The sequence below is a fragment of the Lipotes vexillifer genome, unplaced genomic scaffold (assembly GCF_000442215.2).
Source record: "Lipotes vexillifer unplaced genomic scaffold, Lipotes_vexillifer_v1.1 scaffold116, whole genome shotgun sequence".
Taxonomy (NCBI): Eukaryota; Metazoa; Chordata; class Mammalia; order Artiodactyla; family Lipotidae; genus Lipotes; species Lipotes vexillifer.
In genome coordinates, this window is record NW_006786698.1 from 418,105 (window position 1) to 432,070 (window position 13,966).

Sequence of the window (13,966 nt, forward strand, 5' to 3'; positions counted from 1 at the left end):
GGGGAAAACAGCTTGGAGTACTCTCTGCTTCACTTTGCTATCCAGAATCCTACACGACAGGTATCCTCCCTTCTGTCATATTGACAGTCATTTTCTTACTTAATCTCCTGAAGATATCTCTTCAACAGAGTTTACATCAGATGGTGTTCTTTGAAGTACTTTCTAAAATCTCCCCATCATGTCATTAAAATCCTCGTTCTGTAGGGTATGGTCCTCTTTCTATGGGGGGAGGGGGAGCGGAAAAAGAGCGCATGAGTATTTCTAAAGAATGGAAAACAAGACAAGACAAAGCAAACAGAAAAGGAGGTAGAACTTCACGTTAATGATTTGAGCATTGTAAAAACACAGCCTTTTCCAAGTATCCACTCTGCTCTTCCTACCATAGTTTCAAAAGATGTGAAGAAGGCTATTAAAACAGTTTTACAGGAAGAGTATCACACAGTGCTGCTGTGAATCCTAACACCACACCTCAAATTAGTTCATTTGACTATTCCCACTGAGATGTGTGCGAGAATGGCACAACAGAGCAGTAAGTCTAGAAAGAAAGGGAAGTTTATAATTAGTGGCACTCACCAAAAAGGTGGGCCAAGGTGGTCTATGTTAGTTCCAACACATGGGGCTGGCTGAAGAAGGGTATTAAACGGTGGGACCAAAGATGTAGACAGAGATTGGGAGGAACCGTAGAAGACAAGGGTTGGGGGCATTGACAAGGGCTACAAGGTGATAGAGCAGCATCCTTGGGTTTGGATTCTAACTGACAATCCAACATTTTTTTTGGTTTGATCAAGTTAATTCCTTTGTTAGAGCTACACATTACAGCACCAAAAGGTATTTATCTTAATCTATTATCAGTTTCTAATATTTAAGCATTTATAAATTGCTCAGAGATCTCCCAAGCTCCCTGTGCAACAGAGAATGAAACCCTAAAACAGCAGAGTAAGGAACTGATACTGAGAAATGGGAGAGCTAAAAGAGCCAAAGCACGGACCTTGACCTTGGGTTGATGAATCTGTTAGATTTCCTTATCAGAGGCACAGGATATAAAAATTTCAAAAGTAAAAATGTCACACACAATATTACATAGGGCTTAATCTGGACTTAACGTGCTTTATTTTTATTCTCAGCCAACCTCGTAAGAAATCAATGTACAAACCATAGAGGAAAAATTCCAATTCATTCTTTTCAATATACAGGTTCTTTCTTCTGTAGATTCAAAATGGGCACTAAGTAACAATGATTATAACAACCATGAAAAGATAACAATAATAATGACTGATAATTTTTATTTAGTCCTAAATATATGCCAGTCACTGTGCTAATCACTTTCCATGCATCAATCCATTAATTACATGTATTAATCTAAGCTCTGTATTGGCCACATTCTGGTTGAGAAAACTTTAACACTGAAAACTGATGGGTCTGGGTTTTCCTAATTCAAATAATATAAAATTTTAAACTAAATCACAGAGTTCTATTTTGTAGAAATATTGATGCTATTTCTTTTCCTAGAGTAAAAGAGATTTTTTTTTAGAATGGGAGGTAGGAGGAAGTCTAATTATATCCCTGCTCTAACGGTTACAATGTCGTTATGAAAGACGATTAATTTTTCTTACCATTTTCTTTGATCTAAGTTTTTTTCTTATCTTGAAAAATGTGCTATTAGTAAATATTCCTGATCGACTCTTGGTGAATTAAAATAAAAATGGAACCTCGCTGGGAAATATAGTGCTGTCCTAGTTGACAAAGATTTTCTAACAACTCCGTATCAGCACAGCAAACATATTGAGTTAATTTTTCAGGAACAGAGAGAATTATGTGTTAGAGCATACATCATCTGTTGCTCACTCCCCTTCTTGAGCAAGGCTTGCCAAAATTCTCAAGGTTGTTGATCAGGGCTGTAGTTACATGTGCAGCATCTAATTGGCCCATAGTCCATACCCTAGAGGCTTATAATAACAGAAAATTTTAGAATTAAAGTCAAAACCACAATTCCCACCCTTCATTATCTTTTGTACCTTCCTCAAATTCCTGCAGGCAAAAATTCTGGAGGACGATAATGAAATGCCTATTGGCATTTAATACCACATACAAAATAAGGCACAGAAATATTCAGATAGGCGAAGTGATGGCATAAATCAGTATTCCAAGTTAATATGATACAATTAAAAATATTTTTGGATTTTTCCATCCTCACAAAGAATTCCAAACTTTTTCTGTAGGTAGTTGATAGCTTTCATTTTCTCCTAATAAAATAGAAAGCTTTAAGAAAGGTGTAAACACGGACATTTGGTTTATATTGAACTGTAGAAAATTTAATGTACCTTTTAAAATGGTACTTGGGATATTAAAATGGTACTTGGGATAAAACTGTTTGTCATAAAACTTCTTTGGGTTTCATCATTTGCATGTTTTATGTTCCAAAATAACACTGGCCTAATAATAATTTCTTTTTACCTTCCACTTCAATCTTTCCTTTCCTATTTCTCAAAAGGTAAATATATTACTCATTGGGAGTATCAATGTTGTGTCCAAAACTTCCTTTACATGAAAAATTAAGGTGCAATTATTATTAAAAAGAAAAGTATAGAAATATTAATAATACACATGGCCTATCATTTTCAAATCCTACTGAACATGATGATAAATTATAAACATTTGCTTTCATGAAACAGTAAAATTTCTCCAAATTGTCTTACAGAAGGATAAAAATTCTCATTTTTGTTTTTTCCAAAGTAGGAATATATAGCAGGTAAACTCAAATATAAAAATCAAGCTATATTTTGAAAAGGAGACATATATATAGTATCAGACAGCTCCACTAATATCTAAAACAAAATGCATTTATTTATCCAGGTGTGCGTGAGCCCACTAATAAGAGACTAAGAAAGAAATGGGGCCATGAGTGACTGAAGGAACCTGAAACTGTATATGGTTTGGAAGATACACAGTTTGAAAAACCAGAAGAATTCAACGTCATGTCAGTTTCTTTCACTATCTTACCTAGAATTCAGGTCATTGGCAAAGAGTCTGAGAATTTAGTTCAATTACACTGCAGTTATTTACTATTAGATATAGACTATCAATTATGTAGGATTATTTGAAATTAATTCAAGACATTTCCCCCATCATCTATAGCCTCAAGTTATAATAAGTATCTCAACCGAAATTTAGAATGAATGATAAAATGATTATAATAGATTCAATTTAGGAGAATAATGTTAAGGGCATAAGTCAAAAAGTGAGGTTATAAATGCTTCAGTTTATGGTGTCTGAGTGTCTCTGATTCTGATTAAATATGTTTCTATAATAATCCCTGACCATAGTCAAAATTTAAATACAAATGAACTTCAGAGTGGCTATCGTTTATTTTTAATTATCTGTGCTTCCTTTCTCCTAACAGAGAAAAATTATGTTATTTCTCCTCATAACAGAGAAAAATATATTCAATGACCAAAATACACTTTAGAGCACAGCCTCAACAAACAGTTTTTCACAATATAAGGGAAAGTCAAACAAATAAGTTAACTTAAGCATCCAGTGCATTTCTTATAATAGAAACATGTAATATAAAATATTAATATGAAAACATAAGTTCTTAGGAAATTTCTTATATATACATTTCTATTTTTAATCAATTTATGTAGTGGTTTTCTTATGAAATCTTTTATGTCTCAGATAAAACTCAGGAGAAAAAATGTGGGAGGGAGAGAGCACACACACACACACACACACACACACACACACACACACACACACAGAATGTGGAGTTCCATTTATTTTACTACCTGATGTATTTTACTGAAATGTGGAAGGAAACTTTTTCTTGACAGTAATCATTTCTTCAGGTGTTTTTTTCTCTGTTGATTGTAGAAATTATAATGTAGTAATGTCTAGGCTTTTTAAATGATTCTTCCTGAAAAGAACAATCAAAGAAACATTCTTAGGATTACCAAACAACATTGTCTTTTTTCTAAAGCTTCAATGCATAGAATGCCTGAAACTGCAGGTTAGCTAGAACAGGGAAAAAATAAGATAGCAGTGATTTTGAGTATACACATGAAAAAGAGAAACTCATTGTTTATTAACTTGCAAATGTATTGAGAATCTGTCCCTTTTTAGGTTATTTTAAAGTAAAGCAACAGATAGGTTTTTTTAATTTTTTAATTCATTTCTTAGCTAAATTTATTTTAAACTTTAAGTAATTATGTCTGATATTGAGGTTGTGAAAAGCAAACTAGCCTTCTATTGTATTACCATGAAATTTAAAAGGACACTAAGAACTTCAAATTCTTGTTTTCAAAATGTATCTATGAGCTCCTTCCTACTTTTCAAGGGGCTAAGCCACTTTCTCTGGGCTTTATAATTTATAAGGTTCACAGATGTATACACATGCCCACATTCTCCAGTCCACGTTAGTCATTGTATATGACACTATGTGGAGAACTGGGGACACACCCAGAGGAAGGAAGAAAAGTCCCCTCACTCATAGGGAATGTTAATGCATCCTGAATATTAAGCAGTGAAGATGCAACTCAAGAAAGTTGTGTGAAACCCCCTTAATGCATAGTTTAATGGCCATAGCTTCAAATTATATAAATTACAAGAGATTTTCTAACAAAGAAGTGGGTTTTTTAAGGAATGATCCTTGCATTATACTTCAGCTGTGACAAAAACAGTTCTGCAAAGGGGCATAGTGACTCTCAGGCTATAGAAGTAGCCATTCTATTCATTCATTTTCTTTGTGAGCACATTGTACGTTCCAGGCAGCGTGTTAGGTGCTGGGATAAAACAATGACAAGATCCTGTTCTTGTTGGTATTGTAGGGAAGGAAAAATCATTTCCCTCTACCCTTCTGAGTTCTCGGCTGAGACGCCTTGTAACAAAACAAAGACTAACAAGAGAAAAGCAAGCAAAGAAAAATAAAGAAATTTCTTAACAGTATACCTCATGTATATATGTGAGATACTCAGAGAAAATGAGTAAACCCCCTAAGTGGCCTAGAATTCAGGATTAAATACCATCTTAATAGGGAAAGCGGGGAGTGGGATGTAGGCCTCTTAGGGGACAGTAGACGATTTTTAGGAAAGATAAATGGGCCCTTAGAAGAATAGATGGAAGTGGTGATCATTTATGGCAAAGTGTGTCTGGACGTGGGGCAGACTTCTAGTCTCCTCTTCTGTGACAAGACTCAGCCCCCCTGGTTGAAGAAATGCCCAGGGAGGAGAAATGATGACAATTGAGTTGCTTTTGGAGGCTCTATCTTTATGCAGATAAGGGCAGTTCAGAGAACATCTGTCCCTGCCTTTGCGGTATTTCAAATATACCAAATAATGCCAAATAATCAATATACCAAAGCAGCATATCTTGGAGTGGCAAGTACTAAACTCTTACAGTCATATCCTGGGGTAGCATGTCCTGCTACCTTTTAGTATTTATAGTCTACTCATTGACTTGCACCCAACATAGGCAGACATATATAAATAATTAAGCAACCTAAGTTCATAGTGACATACCAGGAAAAAAGTATGAAGTGCTCATATCAGCAATGCAATGGTGGTGTGGGGAGGAGTTGGGGGATACTTAACATGGTGTTGAAGAAATGGCCTGTAGGAAAAGGCATGTGAGACCTGCAGAAGGAGGAGCCAGACACGCACAGAACATTCCAGGCCTAGGAAGCACACATACATTTGCCTTGGGAATGTAAAGAGCCTATCTTTTTTTTTTTTTTTTTTTTTGCAGTCCGCACGCCTCTCACTGTTGTGGCCTGTCCCGTTGCGGAGCACAGGCTCCGGACGCCCAGGCTTAGCGGCCATGGCTCCCGGGCCCAGCCGCTCCGCGGCATGTGGGATCTTCCCGGACCGGGGCACGAACCCGCATCCCCTGCATCGGCAGGCGGACTCTCAACCACTGCGCCACCAGGGAAGCCCCCAAAACCTATCTATTTGATTTCAGTAAAATTCATGGGTTTTAATATTTCCCTTCTACTACCTGTTATTTCAGGCCTTTATATGATCCGGGAGTGAAATTTTTCTGGGTATTTTAAATAAATCAACAGTTTATCATTCTTGGTTCCTATTTCTTTCCCTTTCATAGTTAAGTGCCAAAATAAAGGTCTTTCAATGAAAATGACAGCTAATATTTATTCATGAAGCAGGCAGCATGAGCTATTCACTTCCTTTCAACTCTCTGCAACAGCTTTGGAGTTGGAGTTAGGAAAAACATTTTCCAAGCAAGGAAACTAACTAGGCCTGGGCCACAGCACCAGTGAATGATTACGATGGAGCTAAACCCAGGTCGGCTACAAAGCCCATGCACATCCCCCCTCCAACAGAGTCTCTCCTTTTGTTAACAGTACAATTAAATAGTATCAAATCTGCATGTAACACACAATTCTGGATTTCATCACTTAAAAGCAACAGATCGAGGAACAGCTTGTGACTTGCTTATCTCTGCATTGTGTTTTCATCCCTGAAATGAAGAATAACTTGCATCAGCCGCAGTTCATTCATTCACTTCATTAATTCAACAGATACTGATTAAGCACTGCTCTGCTAGACACTTGAAATAAAACAACAGACAAGACAAATACGATTCCCATCATCACAGTGTTTGCATCTAGTTGAAAAGACTATCATTAAGCAAATAAAGACACAGATAATATATAATTGCAAATTGTTAGGATTCAAGGTCCAGAAAAGTTCTCTTTGAGGACATATGTACTGGGGCTCAAAAGAGAGAAGTGGGAATTATCCAAAAAAGGGGAGAAAAACATTCCAGGCAGTCCCTAGAAGCAAACTTAAAATGCACAAGAGAGTAAAGCTCTTGAAACATTTGAAAACCCGTTAGAAGGGCTGTGTGGATAAGCCACAGTGAGTGACAGGGGGAGTGAACACAGGTTGGCAAGTGGACATGGCAGAAGACATGTCTGAATTTATAGGCCCTTCCACTAAAGGATTTTGGATTTTGTCCTCCATCCAATGGGAAATCATGAAGAATTCTGAGCAGAAGAGTGACAGGATCCAATTTGTGCTTTTTAAAGATCACTCTAGTTGCTGTGTGCTGAAGAATCATTCAGAGAAGAGGGCAGGAAAGAAGCAGGAAGACCAGTTAGGAACCCATTTCAGTAACTCAAGTTTGACACGAGGTGTGGCTGATTTAGGGTGGTGTCTGAGAGAACTGGACGACTTAAGGAACATTTTGGAGTTAATGTCAAAGAGACCTGGGACTTCCCTGGTCGTCCAGTGGTTAAGACTTCACCTTCCAGTGCAGGGGGTGAGGGTTCGATCCCTGGTTGGGGAGCTAAGATCCCACATGCCTCCAGGCCAAAAAACCAAAACATAAAACAGAAGCAATATTGTAACAAATTCAATAAAGACTTTAAAAAAATGGTCCACATCAAAAAAAAAAAATCTAAAAAACAAAAGTCAAGGAGACTTGGAAATAACTGGTGTCAGCATGAGAAAATTCTAAGAAAGCTGTCAATTTCTGATTTAAGTAGCTGAGTGGAAGAAAGTGTCATTTGCTGAGACAATCAGGAGTTTTGCTTTGAACATGTTACGAATCATGTAAGGAGCAGTAGAAATAATAGCAGTCAGAAGGAGAATTGGTAAATATTATTAAATGTTTACTATATGCCAGGCACAGTTTTTAAATGCTTTAAATGTATTTATTTATTTATCATCAGAAAAGCCCTATAAAGTATATATAGACAAAAAAGCAGAGGCACAGAATTGTCGCAACCTTACGCAGAGTCACACAGCAAATAAGTTGCGAGATTGGGATTGAACCCCAGCTTTCTGACTCCGTCTCTGTAGCCTGAACAGCTCCAGAGATCTCTCTCTTTGGTCTTTAAGTAAGCAGTCAGATAGCAGAGTACACAGCACAAAAGAGGATTGCTGCAGTTATTCACTGGGGAATCAACATCACAGAGGAGGTATTTAAATTCAAGGGGTTGGAACAAAGTGTAGAATAAGAGAGGGATCCCTGGAATGATCCAGGAGGAGCTACAAAGTAGTCTGAGAAAGTGCAGCCTGAGAGACAGGAGGAAGCTGGCTGAGTGTAGAGGGATTTCAAGGAGAAAAGAAGGCTCAACTCACTGAATGCTGCTGGAATGTCTAGGAAGGTAAGAGGAGAAAGAGTTTGGACGATCTGGCACCACAGTGGGCATCACTGAACTGAACAAAAGTACATGATGTGACGTGGTGAGAGCAAAACGTAGACTGCTTTAGAGATTGGAACTGGAGAACACATTCTGGAACTGCTTGGCTCCAAAGCACAGCTCAGAGATGAAGAGATTTTTTTTTTTTAATGTATAAACTTTATTTTTTTATTCAATTTCAATGTAAACGGGGAGTCTGTACTTCTCTTATGTTTAGAAGAGGCTAAATTGACAATCTACATTTTAAAAAACGTTTGACAAGGAAACAGATTACATGGGACCTCTGCCTAATAAAGTTAGACATCACCAAGTATTATATATTTTGAAAGGATTGTATTTGAAAAGACTGTAGATTCTTTAGGTCAAATTTTTGGGAAACAATTACATACCAAAATTAGACTTCATTGGACGCACCACCATAAAGTTTCTCTCTCCATCAATGAAAAATAGCAAATCAGGTTTCATACCCATCAAAAGCCTAATTGTCAAGGAAGCACTTAGGATGAAAACTCTGGTCTCAATTCAGTATCATTAGGTTTAATATCCACCTCTAAAAGACAAAGCAAAAAATACAACCTACAGTCATAAGGACTTATTTTGGAAGTTGATTTCTAAGAGGAATATGGGGTAAAAGGAGGTGTTTTTTTAATTTTCTCAGCTTAAATGGATACAATACTTGTTCCAGTCTTGGTAAGAAATATCTAGTAGATAGAAAAATAAAGGTTGAAGTTGCAGGAAAGAGAGGAGAGATGTAAAGAGTGAGGAAAGGGAAGGACAAGGCCCTGGATCAGAGCAGGACGGCTTCCTCTGGGGCACCTCTCTGAAAGTTTCCCTGGGTGCCCATGTGTGACAGACACGGAATAGTGACGGAAAATGCTCCCTTGCTGTCCTCTTCTTGTGGACCCCAAGGAATTGCTGTGTCTCGTGGGAACAAGCTTGCCCTTCCATTGTTCTGAATAAAAGGAGGAATGACTTTCTAGAGAGCACCCAGAAGTCTCTGAAGCACAAAACCATACCGGGCACGGATAGCACTCAGCAAAATTGGGAAACAACTGACTTTTTCGTTGTTCTTTTTTTTTTTCTATATTCCTTCTCTGTGCTCTCTTTCATTCCCCAGAGTTGCCCAGTTCTACAGATGAGAAGGAATCCCTGTGATCCAGGGAGATGATTCAGGAGACATCACCTGAGTCAGCAAACCACCCACCCACCACCCAAGAGCCCCTGGGTCTCCTTTTCTGAGACCCCTGCACTCAGTCTTACCTCTGGCTGTTGTCAGCAAGTGCTGGGTGGAACACAGTCTAATTAATCATAACTCACAAGAAGATACAGATGATGGATGCAACTCCCAGGATATTTGCAATTGAAAAGAAACCACTTAAACAATGTATCTCTAGAGAAATATTAATATTGAGAGAGAAGATATCTGTGATCCCTGAATTTTCTCAAGGGAGCCATCTATTCTGCCTAATCTGCCTATCAATCAAGATGGCCCTGTATACACCAGACACACCACATACACACATGAAGGCGCACATACACACAGACATACATGTACATATACTCAGACACACACTAAGACACATTCCCAGACACACACTAACATATTGAGATACACATACATTATACACACCCACAGAGCATGCACATAAACACGCATATAAACACACACAAACACAGATACAGATGCCCACAGTGTATGCTGACATACCTGTGTATGTGTATGGTGTATGTACTGTGTATGGTGAAGACCTGCGTGGCTGGCTAGTAGGCAGAGACAAGAAAATGTAGAAAATTCTAAGTCAGAGCAAACAGTTTGGGTTTATCATTCTAAGTGGAATAGAAAGCCATTATAAGAGTTTTAAATGCAGGCGTGACAAGAACTGATTTTATTTTCAAAATACCACCATGGCTGGACTCCGGAGAATACTTACAAGGATCAGAGAAGAAGCAGGGAAACCTCTTAGGAGGCAATTGCAGTGGTCCAGATGAGGAGAGAGCTATCTCAGACTAGAGTGGGAACAGTGGAGATGGAGAAAGTGGTAGATCCAGGAAAGACCCTGAAGAAAGTGCTGACAGGACTTGCTGAGGGATTAGACATGAGACAGGGAAAAGCTTACACAACTGGGTGGATTTACTGAAAACGGGGAGGCTGGGAGAGAACTCTGAAAGCAAGAGTTCTGTTAGCCATTGTATGTTTTAAACTCTTGTGATCATTCTGGAAATGTGAAGGAGCAGCTGGATATATAAAACCTGAACTACCAGGAGAGGTCAGGGCTGAAGATAGAAACATAAGAATTTTGAGAATAGGGATGGGGTTTGGAGCATGGTACTAGAGGGTGTTGGGAAGGTGAGCGTGCGTGGAAAGAAGAGCTCTGAGTAGCTGGGGACCGTCTAACATTTGAAGGCAAACAGAGAAGGAGGGGCAGCAAAGAAAGTAGAAGAAACTCTCAGTGAAGGATGAGGGTTTCATCTTGGGTGAGTTTTCTTACTCATTCTCACTCTCTCTCAGATCGCTTGCCCTGAAGCAAGCTGGCTGCTATGCTGTTAGGTGACCGACGTAGAGAGGACAGTGGACAGCTGGTCTCAACTTGCCAGTCATTTAAGTAAACCTACTTGGAATTAGATACTTTGTTCCCAGTCGAACCTCCAAATAACTGCTTTGTCATCCAATGTCTTCATGAGAGACCCTGAGCTAGACCCACCCAGTTGAGCAGCTCTCAGAAATTGTGAGATAATAAATATTTGTTGTTTTAAGCCACTACGTTTTCTTTAAATTGAGGTATAGTTGATTTACAATCTTGTTTTAGTTTCTGCAAAGTGATTCAGTTTTATATATATTCTTTTTCAGATTCTTTCCCCCTATAGGTTATTACAAAATATTGAGTAGAGTTCCCTGTGCTATATAGTAAGTCCTTGTTGGTTATCTATTTTGTATGTAGTAGTGTGTATATGTTAATCCCAAACCCCTACTTTATCCCTCCCGCACTTTCCCCTTTGGTAACTAAGCCACTGAGTTTTGTGCTTAATATGTTAGGAAACAATAGTTAACTAATTCCTCAGCATAGAAGACAGAAAATGCTGTGTAACTGTGTGTAATAAGCTTCCCCTCTACTGTTCTTACTGCTTTACTCTGAAGAGAAAAAAAAAAATCATATCTGCTAAGTGTATTTGGAGAGACCAGAATTGAGAGCATCTTTTATCCACACAGAAATGAACCCTTGTGGCATGGATCCATGTGTGGGCAACATCTTCCACCTTCAGCTATTTTTGGTCAAAGTACTACCTACCTGAATCAGTATTTCTGGTGATGAAACACAACCCCATAGGGTCAATATACTGTGTTTCATAAAGGATTCTCAAAAGGAATTGCTTTAAATGTTTCCCAATCTCCCTAAAATTGGAAGGTCAAGACCAAGAAAACACGGAAAGAGTAAGGAGAATGAAGAGTTGGGGAGATGGAAAGGAAAAACCCAGAAGCCCAGGCTCTACCACCATCCGGCTGTGAGACCTGGGAAATGTATCCAGCCTTTACGCCTCAATGTGTACATCTCTGAAATGAACTTCTGCCCATCCCACAGAGAGATGAGAGGGTTAAATAAAATAAAATAAAATGTGTGCAAAGCCCTTTCAAATGACAAGGTTTTAGGACGATCCTGTCTACTCCCTCTGTTAGTGGTGTGTTGATAGAAATAGCTGATTAGAGGTCAGTGGTTTGTTTGAGGATAGAATACATTTATTCAGGTGACCCTGAATGTTCCTCTTTCAAATTGTTCATATATTGTATGAGCTCAGCACATTTTACTCCAAAGCACACATTTCTACCAAAATGTCTCCATGTAGCTTCATAAACCTGATTCAGCTATTCTTCAATTTTTCTTTTATAAATGATTATTAGAAGCTTTGTTCTTTCTCCTCTTTGATAATTCTTGGTCTGAACTATTTTTATCTAATTAAAGACACAGAAAATCTCAGGGAAGGGTTGTCGGTTCTGAGTCGGGTTAACTAGAGTTTTCAGCATCAGTTTCTACTCCCATTTCTCTCTGCTAAAATCATCAAAAAGAATCATAGTAATCATAGCAGTCAGTGGTAAGCAGGTGATTGTATTAAAGGCCACTTACACATAAAACCCACACTTTGAGATGAAATGTGTATAAGCAAAATATATGTGCTCATGCTTGGTTATTGAGATAACTGTGGCCTTGGACTTAAATTTTTCTCTTTTATTAGCTTCCTCCTTTCTAACCTTTAATATAAAGGAAAAGGGCATTCCTAGGGGAAGCTGCTGATCTCCAAGAATGAATGAATAAAACCATCATAATGGCAAGATTGATCCATCTAACTAATCAAAGAAACATGGAGAATTAGCGTCTCTTCATAAAAAGTTTTAAAGTAGAACATAAATTTCATCTATTTTTGTCTTTGTCTTCTTAGAAGTTAATTTTTTGTAATCAATTCTTTTTAAGGGCCTTTATTTTAAGAATCACTTTTCCAAAACCCCCGTGATGTGATCTGTGCTACAAACATGTTTACTTGCAACTGTTGGCTTCATCTTGATGGAGATTTTAGAATATTTTTAATATAAAATATTTTTAAAACACTGAAAAATAGGAAGAATAAACAAACACTTGTGTTCTCACCACTAAGACCCAACAAATGTTAATGTTTTGCCTTGTTTGGTTCAGATATTTTTAAGAAATGAAGCATTAAAATGACAGGTGAAGCATTTCAGATTCCAATTTCCTCCTTCCCTTTTCAGGCACAAACCTTACCTGTGATTTGTAAGTTACACTGTCCCTTTACATATCAATAGTTTTCTACACACACACACACACACACACACACACACACACACACATACACACACAAATTAAATGAAGTTGAGATGCCAGAATGTCTTTGGTATATTGTAGATGGACACATTCAAATGCTTAGGGAAGCAGGAATTTGGAGTGAATTTGTCATGTGTGTCCCTTTCACCAACCCAATAAGTCTAGTGCAAGGGAGTGTTCAGAAAATACTACATTTACCGATGCATGGGGAAATATACTGGTAAGGAAAGGATCAACATCCTAAAAAGCTCAGGGTGCTTTAAGCCAGCGATGATGTTGAGAGATGCTCCCTCTGAAATGGGCTCCCTGATTCACAGTCTTAAGGAACAGCTGGAGGTGACGATCCACATGGGTAGCAGGATTAGAGAGCAGTAATCAAAATAGTTTATCCCATAGAGATCTTTGGTAGTGGCTAATTGATCTCTGCTTAACCCACAGAGATCTTTGGTGTTCCTAGAACAAATATATTTGGACACTGTATAATATAAGAAAAACATTTTTAATCTTTAATTCTTGTGAGCAGAGTCTTGACTTTTGCTGACACCATGGAGAATCACAATTTGTTACTCAGTTCGCAGATTTGAGCCAGTTGGTAAATGTGGCCCCATAATGAAAGGAGAACCAGATTCCCTTAAGGATCCCCCTTGCCACACTACCACAAGAAAGTTGTATAAATCTTCCTTGAGTTTCCCAAAGGTACCTGCAGTCATTTACTAGTGTGGCTGTGCACTGCAGAAAGAGGAATACCAGACTCTTCAGAGATTTTTGAACTGGCTCTGAGCTAACACTAATCTGGGGAGATCCTATGCATCCCAGTACTCAGAGGAGGGACTTATGGAAGTCAGTGACCTACATTAAGTGGGTTATAATACAGAGAAAGGAATGCAGAAGTCAGAGTCCATCCACAGTGGACCAAGTGGGTGTGTGAACTCACCTGTGCTTACCTATGCAGCTTCCGAATGTAAATCATGCTTCAACA